Raw genomic sequence first — 12,537 nt, forward strand, 5'->3', positions numbered from 1 at the left:
CAGACAAGAAGAGCCCCCAAAAAGAACAGTGGGTGGCCAACAGTCTGCTGGGAGGAAGCCCAGGATGCCATGGGAGCACCAGAAGAGCCACCCAGGCTGGACTCTGGGGTGAGGGGGCGGGGGGCAGTAGGGAAGACTTCCTGGAGGCAGCAGTCACTGAGCCAGGTCCTGAAAATGAGTAGGGCAGGGGGTTGCAGGGCATTCCAGCCAAGGAGGCATATGTATGGCAGATTAGAAGCCAGAAGACAGCGAGGGCCTCAGAAGGAAAAGGAGGGACAAGAAAACACTAAAACCAGCTATGTCCAAGGAGGCTCTCTGACCCACAGCCACACTTCAAGTTGCAAAAGCTGCGTTCACATTCTGACTCCACCTATTTCTAGCTATGTGACCTTGGGCAAACAATGCCTCTGGGCCTCAGCTTACATATCTGGACCATGTAGAAAGGAACAGGACCTTCCACAGAGGAAGGAGCACATACTAGGTAGCATCACTCTCATCCATCCGAAGTAAGACCAGCACAAGGCTACACTCAACCCTGCGGACAGGGGCCAAAGAACCACACCGGGGGGCCTGGGGCTCCCACAAAGGAGAAGAGTAAGTCTTCAAGCCAATGGGCCCCCAGCAAAACCCACCCTCCCACCACTGGTCCAAAACTTCAGGAAGCTTCTTCCTTCCCAAGATGAGGCTCTGTCAAGAAATTCCACTAAAATTCCAAGAAAGTTTGCTTTGAGCTTCTCCCAGTCCTAAACAAAAACACCACACAAAGGAAAGCCTGGAGCTGGTCTATTTTCTGCCCATGATAAAGCCGGCCTGGCATGCAAAAATACCACAACGCCCCCCTCTTCCTCAGGCCAGCTGTGGCCCTGGGCAAGATGGCGGGAGGTATACGTAGAGTCCCCCAGCTATGGAGACACCGGGCTGCACAGGGAGAAGGCAGAAGGAGCTGTGACAAGTGGTATCCTCTCCCCCAGGCTTGGGGATTTGGAAAGGATGCAGTTGATTCAGCCCATTAAAAATAACCAGACAGATCCACAAGCTGGAGCTACCTGTACCTGGATCACTTCCCATGAAGAGTCATGGAAATCTTCCCAGGAAACTTTTCAAGCGGTCATTTGACCTTCCCAGGCTAGTGCCTGAATCCTTAGAAACAGGATCCCAGAGCTGGTTTTCTGCCACCCTGAGTCTAATGCTGGAGTGACTGCTCCTTGACACTTGGTCTCGCTGTTCTCTGACTTCAGATGCTGTCACATGGCTTTCAGATGAACATGGGCCACCACAGGAAGAAAGCTGGTCTTATTCTGATCTATACAATACTGGTGTTCCAGCTTCCACATACCCATTCCTTAAAACAACTCAGGTTACAATAAACGCATACAGAAAAAACTTTGTCCTTTGTGGAAAAAAAAGTTTTAATCTCATTCATTTAAAAAAACAAAGTGACAGGGCGCCTGGGTGGCGCACTCGGTTAAGCGTCCGACTTCAGCCAGGTCACGATCTCGCGGTCCGTGAGTTCGAGCCCCGCGTCAGGCTCTGGGCTGATGGCTCAGAGCCTGGAGCCTGTTTCCGATTCTGTGTCTCCCTCTCTCTCTGCCCCTCCCCCGTTCATGCTCTGTCTCTCTCTGTCCCAAAAATAAATAAACGTTGAAAAAAAAATTAAAAAAAAAAAAAACAAAACAAAGTGACTCACCAACTCATGAATGCCACCAACTACGTTCGCCATTTTGGACTCATGCCTTGCCTGTCAGAAGAGAAGGGTGGGGCGGCTGAGGGGAAAGGTGAGACATGTCCAGTGAAGGCCAGGAGGACTGAGCCCCTGACCCCCTCACTCTGGCCTCTAACCCCTCAACAAGGGCAAGTTTGGGACAACAACCACAGGAAAGGCATCGGAAAGCAGAAGGAGAGAGAAAAGTGTTTCTGAAGAAATTCACACACCGCACGGAGAATATTCTTTCTGCCTTTGATATTCTTCAAGAGAAGGAGTCAGCATTTGAACTACCTTTAATTGCTTCTGAGGTGCCACACTACATTCCTTGAAAGCAGCTCCCCACAGAGACTGGGACCTGAGGGACCCAGTAATAATAACCCGGTTACCTCAAACTCAGCGTCTGACAGAGTAAATGCCAAATAAATGATCTTTCTTTTGGCTACTATTAATAATCTACTCAGACTGTTTGATCTGAGGAGGGAGATCCTCAAACACAAGCCTCAAAAGCCCTGGTCTCCTTCCCCACAGACACCCAGCTCAGCCTGTGCCTGTCACTTTTCCCTGAGGTTCCACACACCTGAAGTGGAGATACCCATGGAGAGGGGCGCCTGGGCGGCTCAGTCAGTTGAGCATCCAACTCTTGATTTTAGCTCAGGTCATGATCTCACAGTCTGTGGGATGGAGCCCCTCGTGGGGCTCTGCGCCGACAGCACAGAACCTGCTCAGGATTCTCTCTCTGCCCCTCCCCTGCTCATATGCACACACACATACTCTCTGAATAAATAAATTAAAAAAAAAAAAAAAGATACCCATGGAGAAAGGGGTCTCCTGGCCAGGCCAGGATACCCACAAATGAATAGCCCATTAGACCCCTGGCACATGTAGGCCCTGGGCAGCAGGGAAGGTTCCAGAATGCTGATGGATGGAGCCCAACTCTCCTCTGTCAGGAGTCCAGGTGCAGCCTCAAGCCATAGGATTCATCCCAGGAAACAGAAGGGACTTTGAGTGATTGCCACCCTGCTATTTATCCAAATAACCTAGAGACCCAGGACCAGCTGGTGACCATTCAGAGAAATGCTGCCTTTTTCATCCATGGGGGCTGCCTTGAGAATTCAGAAGAACTTCTCCTCTTATGATACGCAGCTTGTGGTACCGTGGGGCAACCCATGCTTCTGGGACTTTGTTTGCATGTGTCTTTCCTGGAGGATCTGTGAAGGCAGGCCTGCATTTGGGGACCATCTCATTTATGTGAGTCTTTGAGATTTACTGGGCTTTGTTCCAGGGGCTTTTATTGTGGGCGCTTTTCCCTCCAGAAAATATCCTAGCAGTTCCTGGGACTGTGAGCTGACGAGGTCCCCACCTCAGTTCCCACCCCGGTTGTGAACGACAAAAACACGCCTCACACGCAGAGGTGGCCCAGCAGCCCGAAGGCCCCGTTTTCCACTTTCAGGGACTGGTGACCCCTGGGGGAAACAGGTCACTTCGGCTGCCACTTTTTGTTTCTTGCCAAGCCCGTACAGAGCACCTCAGCACCGAGCTCACTGAATCCTCACAGAGGACCCCGAGAGGGTAGTGCTATTGCTATCCCCATCTTATAGGTGGAGAAACTGAGGCCCAGGGAGGTCGACCAGTTCTTCCAAGGCCACAGAACCACAGGAGAGTCGTACCACACTGTGGCTAGCTCCAGAGCCCGCAAGGCTCGATACAGCAAGAGACTGGAAGAAACCTGCTCCTGGCACGTCAGGACTGTGGCCTCCTGCCGGTGTGCATTGATGCCGTGTGGGGACAAAGAGCAGAGCACTGCCTGGGCCTCAGGAAACACCTGCCAGGTGGGACTCCTGCTAACAGCCTCCTGGCCACCTCAGCTGCACAATCTCCAGGAGCAGGAGGCTGGGTAGGAGGAGAGGTCTCCTCTGGTGTCCTCTCCTGCCTCCCAATACTCACCAGTGTAGGGCCCTGGCTCTCTCCCAGAAAACCAAAATCTCACTTCAAGGCAGTAACTGCTCCGGTGCCTCTCTTGGGGACAATTGTAACTTGGAGGGCCCGTAGCTCACACTTGGACCAGAGTACAAAAAAAACTAAGCAATACTCGCCCATCCTATTCAGCAGCTTACAAAGATTCTCTATGCCCCAGCTCCTGTAATCCTCCCAATAACCCTGTGTGGTGAGTGGGGCATGACAGATGATCCCTGTGTTACAGATGAAACAGCAGAGGCTCCAAGGGCTTTGCCTGACATCCTAAGATTTAGTGGAAGAACTGGCTCTATGCCATCTTCTCTGCCCACAGATTGCCGGCTTTTTCTTCCACTCCTTACTGCTTTCCTCAGTGTTCCCATGGGTCTGAGTGCTTGCCTTGAAATATTAATCTACAATCCAGTACCTTGGACAGAGCAACCACATACAGCCACACAGGTTGCACACTGCACAACTCCGGGGAGTACCATTCACGTGAAGTTCAACGTCCAGAGTTGTGCCCTGAACCCAGACCCCACACAGCCCTGGACCAGCATCTCTCCTCATTACAGAGCTCAATGTCCCCTGCCCTGGTCTTCAGGGCTCCTTCAGTTGGGGATGGCCTCATCAGTCTGGACAGACTATCACACTCAAAATCCTATTGGTCCCAACCTGTTGTCACTCTAAACCGGCCAGAGCACAACCCATGGGGACTGGCTGGAGAAGCCTGTGGGGCTTTATCAACGTAACTTGGTGGGAAATCTGCCCTCCACAGCCACAGTTACCTCTTGCCTGCCCGCCTGTCGGTTACACTTTCCAACACACCCCGCAGGGCCATTATTCAGGGCCCACTGCATAAACATATGCACCGAATAAACCCAGCCTGAGTCCCCAGGAAGAGGACTTGAGGAGAGTACAGCACTGCCAACAGCTAATGAAATCCCAACCCTGGAATGGAACCAGGCTCGCACAGTGATTTATCCTGGCTCAGTTAGTTCTCTCGCATTACTGATCCAACAAGAGGCTCGTAACTATGCGCCTGTTAGCAAGAAGGAAAAAAAAAAAAAAAAAAAAAGCCTTGCACACCCATCATTTGGAAGATGAGAAATTCAGCTTTGAGCCACAGGACAATCTCATATTCCTTTACAGCTCCCAAAATGACCATCATTAACTGAACACGAACTATGTGTCAAGTGCTTTCTGAAATTCCTTCCATGCATCACCTTCCTTAGACTTTACAACATAGTGAGGTGAGTATTGCTACTGTGCCCATTTTAAAGATGGGAAATCAAAGGCATAAAGAAGGCTGGATGATCTTGCCTAAGACCACCGGGCAGGCTGACCACACAGACCCAGCTCCTGAGCCCTATGCTTTGGACACTCCCATTGTGAGTATGCATTTGTCCAGCCAGCATCTCCAGTGTGCCACCATTCTCCAGGTGCCAAGGCTAACAGACAGCAGAGTCCCTCACAGGCCTGCTGCTGGTGGAGGTCGGTGGGCGAGACAGCATTAACCACAAAGAGGACGTAAAATGCACCTGTGGAAACTGTCCAGGGAGGATGCAGGGCCAGCACAGTATGTTAAATCAGGGACCTTTGGGTCTCGGGGGAGAGAGGTCCAGGAAGGTTTCTCTGAGGAACCAGTGAGAGCTGAGTGATGCTTAAAGGGAAGTGAGGAGGAGCAGAGAAAGAGCAAGGTCAGACTCCACGGCAGGAAGGCAGCCGGAGTTGCAAGAACCTGGAAAAAGACCAGTGTACACAACAGGAACACTCACTGGAAGATTCCAATTATATAAAATTCTACGAAGAGGTAATCTATAGTGGCAGTGGTTGCCTGGGCTGGGAGGTGGGGCAGGGAGAGAGATTACCAAGGGTGACTGACCTGTTCATTATCTTGATGGTGGTGACAGCTGCATCAGTGTATACATATGTCAAAACTCATCAAATTGCACAACATCTAGCTTACTCTGTGTCCATTATAATGGGCCAGTAAAGCTGTTAAGAAATGAATATACGGAAAGCCAGTGTGGCGGGTGCACGTGGAGGGAAGGATGGGAAATGTGGCTGGAGGCCCAGGAGGGGCCCGCTCAGTTAGCCTTCACCTCTGAGGTCTGGGGTCCTATTCTGAGGCACTGGTGATTAGAATGTCTAAATCTGTGGGGGCCCCAATTCAACCCACAGCAGGCAGTCCGAGGAGTAAAGGGTAACTGAGCAACACGGAGGACAGGAGGACAGCAGGTAAGAGGCCCAAGTTGGAATTCTGTTCTGCCACCTCCCCAGAGAGTCCTGGCCGCCACACAACCTCTCAGAGCCTATTTTCTCACCTGTTAAATGGGGATTATGACCCATGTTTTGCCTTGCCACCAAGACTGTCCAAGGACCAAAGAAAAGGATCAGCGGAAGTGCATGAGGGCAGCCCTGTCTGCAGCTGGAGGCCCTGGAGAAGCTCTCTGTACTGTTCAACAGCTTATGAAGGGGCTCCTGAGGCCACCGTATATACCCACTCACCACCCCCAGACACACAGGACACAGAGAGAAGGCAAGGTCCCTGCCCACACGTTCCCACCCATGAGCACTGCCACGCCATGTGGCATAGTGATATGTGTGACAGGGTACGCCCAGGGCCATAAGGGTACACACACCAGCCGCCTTGGCCTGGTACCGTCACGGAGGGCTCCTCTCCGGCACCTGGATGGAGACACCAAAATAATGCTCCCCCCCCCCCACAATATGCCCATACCCTAATCCCCTGGAACCTGTGATGACCTTACATGGCCACAGGACTTACAAATGTGAATAAGGTTAAGGATCTGCAGACGGTGAGACCATCCTGGATTACCTGGAAGGGCCCAATCTAGTCACGTGATTCCTTAAAACAAGAGGTGGCAGGGGCACCTGGGTGGTTTGGGTGGTTCAGTCGGTGGAGTATCCGACTCCTGATTTTGGCTCAGGTCATGATCTCCTGGTTCGCGGGATCGAGCCCCACAGCAGGCTCTGTGCTGTCAGCACAGAATTCTCTCTCTCAAAATAAATAAATAAACTTAAAAAAAAAAAAAAGGTGGGAGAGGGCAGAGTGAGTCAGAGAAGAGAGGAAGGAAGGAGAGGTATGAAGTGTAAGAGACTCAACCCACTGGCCTCGAAGAGGGAGGAAAGGGCCACAAATCAAATAATGCAGGCACCCTTTAGAAGCTGGACCAGGAAACAGATCATCCCCAGAGCCTCCAGAAGGAACACAGCAGTGCCCACACTTTGATTTTAGCCCAGTGACACTTGTGCCAAACACTGACCCACAAAACCACAAGAAAGTAAATCTATGTGGTTTTAAGCCACTACATTTGTGATGGGTTACAGCACCCAGTACATGGGTGAGAATGTACACTTTGGTACCCCAGAAGGGGATGAGCTCAGGCAGGAGTCTAAAGAAGAAGTGTGAGGTTTACCGTCAGAAGTGCTGACCTCGGTCCCCACCCTTCCAATGAGTGGACCTTAAGCAAGGTCAAAGTTCCTCCTCGGGTCCCTGCCCGGTGAGTGAGGAGCTCATCAAAACCACACTGCAGGAGTACTGGGCTCATGGTAGAGGCATCCTCTGGTACTCTGAGCCACGGTTACTGGTCTGGGGCTGGGTCACGAGCAAAGGGACCCTGGTGACAGCCCAGCTGTGCTGTCAGGTCCAGTCGGGACCTCACTTTGCTAATGAGAAACATGAAGGACAAAGGATACTTGTCTAGGGTCCCCAGGAAGTTAGAGGCCAAAGCTGGAGGGAACCAAGGTCTTCTATCAGCAGATGGGGAACGCTGCATCCCTGGGACGAGGCTCCTGGCATCACAGCCTGTCCTTCTACCTAAGCGTGGATCTCAAACCCCACAAGAACGCTGCATCCTGCACTCACACCCTCTGGAGACGTGGCTCAGAGGCGGTTCAAAGCCCCACTGGCGCCCCACAGTGGCTCACCCCAAGGAATCCTCCTGCAGCTGCTAGACAGTGCTTAGACAACAGCCAAGGCCTCCAACCAAGCAGTCACTCATTCCCAGTCCAGGTTTGAGAGGCTGGTCCTGCAAGGATTCATTTCCACCCTCTAACCAGGAGGGAGTAAGCAGGTACAGCTGGGGATCTGAACATCAGGACTTCTGGACAGGCAGCAAGCTCCAAGTTGGCTACATGCTAGAAGTGAAGGGAAATGACAAGCACAGGAGCTCAAAGATCCAGCTTCCTAGTTAAAGGCATCTTTCAGGTCTCAGAAAACTCACTGAACATTTCCAATGCATCTACTCACAGGATCCTCCCCACACAGTGGGTTGGTGAAGCCTCCCCGGGGGTCAGCCGTTGGCCATGACATTACTTGAGGTGGGCTTTGCAAAAAGGGTATTTTAAAACAGCATCATTCCCAGCATCAGGTGGGGGCCAAACAAATGGGGCCAAGGTGCCACAGGAGTACGGCTGAGGGAATCCGTCACCTGGGCCATTTCATAAGACATTGGATAATGTGAAGAATCACTCAAGAGGGCTTCTCCTCTCTTTTCTCCGAGCGCCAGGATATTTCATCGTCATCATGTGAAGGTCCATTAGCAACAGTCCTGGAAAATGGCTCTTTCAAGGTCAGGGAAGTACAAGCAAAGGAACAGAAGGAGCAATCGCTCCAAATGCGGGACTGTTCAAATGTTTTACATTTAGAGAAAGGGAGGCATCCAGTCGGAAAGCAAGCCACACACGGAGTTCTGGGACTGGTGCATTTTCTGATTGAACAGGAGCAGTAGGATTGTGAAAACAGGCCTCTGTGTGCTAGACATTACTCAGATGCAACCATGGGCAAGGATCCACAGAAACCCTACTAGGTGGATGTCTTCCTGGCCTCCCCGTCCTGCCCTGCGTGCCTCGACTTCCGGCTGGGCTCATCGCGTGGAGGTCCCAGCAAGAGCCAGAGGGTGGCAGGACGGGTAGTCAGAGAATGAAGTCCTCAGCTACAGAAGAGCAGTGCACAACCCCCCACCCTCAGGCCAACAGCTCCAGACGAGGTGGGCTGCTCCACTCCAGGCTCTGATACCACTAGCTGGCCTTGACCTTCTAGCCAGGAGTGGTGAGCACCCCATCCCAAGGGGATTTCTTTCTTCCCCATACTCCCCTCTGTGAGTAGTCCCTAAGTACAGGGACCTCGGGGACCCCCTTGGGGGCCCCCTCTATTCCCTGCCAAGGCCTAAGTGACCTTTCTACCCTCTCCAGAAATTCTCCCTGGACTACTCCAGTCTCCTCTTTTGAGCTGCTATAGACGCGATTGTTCTTTGGAGGCTTATCCGGTTTCCCGAGCCAATTTTGGACCTCCAGGGTAGTGACCAGAGTATGCACACCATTCACATCCGCACGGTGCCTGCAGACAGTTATCCGGTTTCGCTGGTCACACCTTTAGGAGAAAACCTCCTTTTTCCTGTCAAGTTCACGGAGCCTGAAAGTAGTAGCTAGGATGCCAGGCGGGGCCGGGATAAGCTCGGCAAAGAGAAAGAAGCATGAGTGACCACAGGGGTGGCACCTCCCAAATTTGCCTCCCCAACATCCTACAGCCAACAACCTGCCCCCAGGCGAGAGGCAGGGCTCTCCTCAAGGTCTGGAGTGGAAGGAAATACATCTAGTGGGCAAATGTCTGTTGAAAGGCTATCCAGGCCACACTGAAATCCCACATCTGGGCCATAAACAAACCAGACCTAGATTCTGGCCTTGACCTTCAAGTTTCCACAGACCCAAAACCACCAATATGAGGAGGAGATTCAGAGTCAGCCTGAGCTGGCCAAATCTTGGTTTTACTACTTAGCACTTTGTGGGGGTCCCCAAAAGCAGACCATGACGAAGGGTGTGGGTACAGGTAGTTTGTCTGGGACATGGCTCCTGCAGCAGGGAGGTAGGGCAGGGAAGGGAGGAAGGCCAACAAGAGGTACGTCAGGAAGTGCTGACTGCGGGGGCTCAACCCACAGGGAGCTCCCAGAGCTGTCCCACTGAGAGCGCAGAAGCCAGGCATCCATCTACCATCCCCCTCCCCCCCCAGTGGCTGGAGATCTGGGGAAGGCTCCACGGTGTCGGTTCCCCAGCACTTCATACTAGCTGTGCACGCGGGCCAGCACACGCCCCAGCCAGAGAGCAGCCTCGGAAAGAGACGCAGGAAGTCACCGGTGTGCAGGGACGGTGTGTAGGTGACTTCAGGGAGGGGCTGGAGCGCACACCCTCAGCCATTCCCTCCGCCTCTCTGAGCCTGAGAAATGGGCACAAGTGTTGGAAAGGCTGAGCAGTAAGAAATGTCAGTTGTACTCTTGGCACGGTGCCTGGCACTTGGCGGGGTGGGGGTTCTAACAGCCTTGGGGTTCCAGAATTACAATGGTGTCACGTGCACATGTGCTGAGGAGCACAGAGGTCCTGCAGGAGGATGCCACTTTGATGCCCGAGAGACATCCCAGAGGAGGTGTTTAAAGACTGGGTAGTATTTGATCAGCAGATAAAGAATCCGATTTGATAAGCCAACACTTCTTTCGTGGAATCACGCTTTACTTCTGGAAGGGACCTCAAAGGCAACGCAGTGATCCCTCCAGGGGAAAAGGGAGACAAAGCAGGGCCCCACAAGTGAGATAACTCCCGGGTTGTGGCCCCTCCTGCCCACCCCCCGCAGGTGGTCCCAGTGCCCTGGGGCACCATTAGTACAGGTGCCAGTTCTTGCAGGCCCAGCTGCCCAGGGCTGCCATCCAGTTCTCTCAACATGCAAGAGCCTCACACAAATGCCCACTTACAGCTGTGATGATGCCAAGTATCAAACCCAGGAGAGGAAATGTCATATTGATGCCAGACTCGTCGTCCCTGAAATCTGCCGTGGGAGTCTCATTCTTCCGATTTAAATCCCTTTCTGTAAACATTCATTAAGGTTTTTAGGAGCCAGGCATTGAGGATCGAGTCCAGAGGGGAGACAAAGCTAAGGCAATGACAATAATACCATAGAAGTGGGATGACCCAGAGAAGTTAAAAGTACTACGGGAAGGCAGGGAAGGGAACAATTAAGAGTGTCCGGGGGGCAGAGACACTGATGGCCAAGTTGGTTCTTAAAGGATGCATAGGAGTTTGCTAGGCAAGAGAAAAGCAGCTTGGGGGAGGCCATTCCGGGTGGAAGAAACAGCAGGAACAAAGGAGGGAGGCATGGAATGCTCATGCCCAGGTGAACAGCCCGGGGAACGCGTGGAGAAGTAGGCAGAGAGAACAGCCGTAGGCACCACCCCCAGCAGTTCTAGCTGTTTGTGGCCAGCACCTGTCCTGATGGGTACCTGTGCTCATACCAGCTGTTCAACAGTTTGACCATCATACCTGTTTGGACAGGAACTGAAGCCCCAAACTATCAATAGAGGATCGATAGGATCTGATTTGTTTTTATTTGTTGTTTATTTTTAAGTTTTAATTAATTTGAGAGTGTGAACAGGGGAGAGGAAGAGAGCAGGAGAGAGAGAGAATCCCAAGCAGGTTCTGCAAGTGTCAATGCAGAGCTCCAAATGAGACTAGAACTCACAAACCATGAAATCATGACCTGGGCCGAAATCAAGAGCCAGACGCTAAACTGACTGAGCCACACAGACGCCCCTGGTCTGATTTGTTTTTAAAGAAAACTCTCTCTTCGAGCTCAGGCAGGATGGGTGTGACTCTGCAGAAGGATGCAGGTGAGAGGCAGAGCCAGGCCCCTCCCCACCCCCAGGGCTTCACCCCCACGCTGCACTCAGATGCAGGCTGGGATCTCTGGAGAATCCACACACAGCTGTGATACGAGCCTGAGTCCCACACCGCTCCTCGAACTAGAATCTCAGAGCTCAAGCTCTGGAAGGTCACTCGGAGACCACCCAGGTCATGTCCCTTGTTTCACAGATGAGTTACCAGAGATGAAATTAGAATTAATAACGCATTCAATCATTTGGCCCATATTGGAGTGCCCCTCTGTGCCAGGCACTGCCCTACACCTTAAGGACAGAGCAGGACATAGAGCAGCCCAGGCTCTTGCCCTTGCAAAGTTCACAGAGGAAACAGAAAATAAAATAATTCAGATTGTGGGAGGTTTTATGAGGGAAACAGAACGATAGGACGCGGGGTTTGGCAAAGTACAACCTTCCAACCAAATCCTGCCCTTAGCCTCCTTGTATGCCAGCAAGCTAAGCGCACTTTTATGCTTTTAAAAGGTTGTAACAAACAAACATGTGTGTCCAACAGAGACTGCACAGCCCACAAAGCCTGTAATTTTTGCTCCCTGGCACTGTATAAAGTCTGCAAACCTCTATAGGGTTAGTTGGGGGGGGGGGGTGCCGGGGGCTCTCTAACGAGCAAGATCTGGGTTCCTGCCTTATAATATGGCCTTTTCCTACTCCTCCACACCTGCTCTGGATAAGACACTGAAATAATTCATCAAAAGTTCACCAGAGTTGGCAACAAGCGTGGAGCCAAGAGTCTGGCATTCTGGACACCTCCTTCCCCACCTGCTGCCTGGGGTCTTCCCCCAAGTAACCTGGTGCTCAACCTGGCCACAGCTGTGCCCGCCTCCTCCCCAACTGGCAGCAGGAGCCCCGGGGACACAACAATCTCTCCCATGGACCCCTCATCCCTCCAACGCCTGCCTGAACTACTCAGTCAAAAATAGAACCACGTGGATCCCTACTATTTCAAGACGCCTCCCTGGAAATCCAATACCCAGGAACTCTGAGTTTTTATTTCAAATACATTTCTCAGTCCACAGTGCATAGCTCAACGTTGCAAATCCTGTTGGTGGGCAACAAAGGGAGAAATGTTGGTGTCTGAACAAAATTAAATGTACCACTCTAGCTCTCTGGGAAAATCTTCTAGAACGCATTCCAGCAGCCATTGTGAATGGAAACCCA

Source organism: Acinonyx jubatus, chromosome D2 (genome assembly GCF_027475565.1).
Source record: "Acinonyx jubatus isolate Ajub_Pintada_27869175 chromosome D2, VMU_Ajub_asm_v1.0, whole genome shotgun sequence".
In the NCBI taxonomy this organism is placed as follows: Eukaryota; Metazoa; Chordata; class Mammalia; order Carnivora; family Felidae; genus Acinonyx; species Acinonyx jubatus.